Source organism: Carlito syrichta, unplaced genomic scaffold, assembly GCF_000164805.1.
Source record: "Carlito syrichta isolate Samal-C Ts95f unplaced genomic scaffold, Tarsius_syrichta-2.0.1 Scaffold91100, whole genome shotgun sequence".
In the NCBI taxonomy this organism is placed as follows: Eukaryota; Metazoa; Chordata; class Mammalia; order Primates; family Tarsiidae; genus Carlito; species Carlito syrichta.
Genome location: NW_007035196.1, coordinates 596,876 through 597,294, shown reverse-complemented (window position 1 = coordinate 597,294; position 419 = coordinate 596,876).

The window sequence follows — 419 nt, the reverse complement described above, 5'->3', positions numbered from 1 at the left end:
GGCTCAGGCAATCCGCTCACCTCAGTCTCCCAAAGGTGTGGGATTACAGGCTGAGCCACCGAGCCCGGCTGGTTTCGAAAATTTTTATGGGGTTTATTTTCTATCTTTGAGCATGTGTATTAGGTGTTTTCTACTTTTCACCATGTTCAATTAATATAAATATCATTTGTGTAATATATCAGTGTAATGTTTTGTAGAATACCAAGATGCCAAGATGACTAAATCCCTGTGGCTAGATTATGACAGAAAGTAAAAGAGTTAACATAGCTTTGAAGCAAGGGAGGGAAGGTGTATTTGTGTGTTTAACATTGGAAGCTAAATGACTTCTGAAGGTTCTGAGGGGAGAGAGGAAGGGAGTGAGGGCTGCAGAGAGAGAGAGAGAGAGAGAGAGAGAGAGAGAGAGAGAGAGAGAGAGAGAG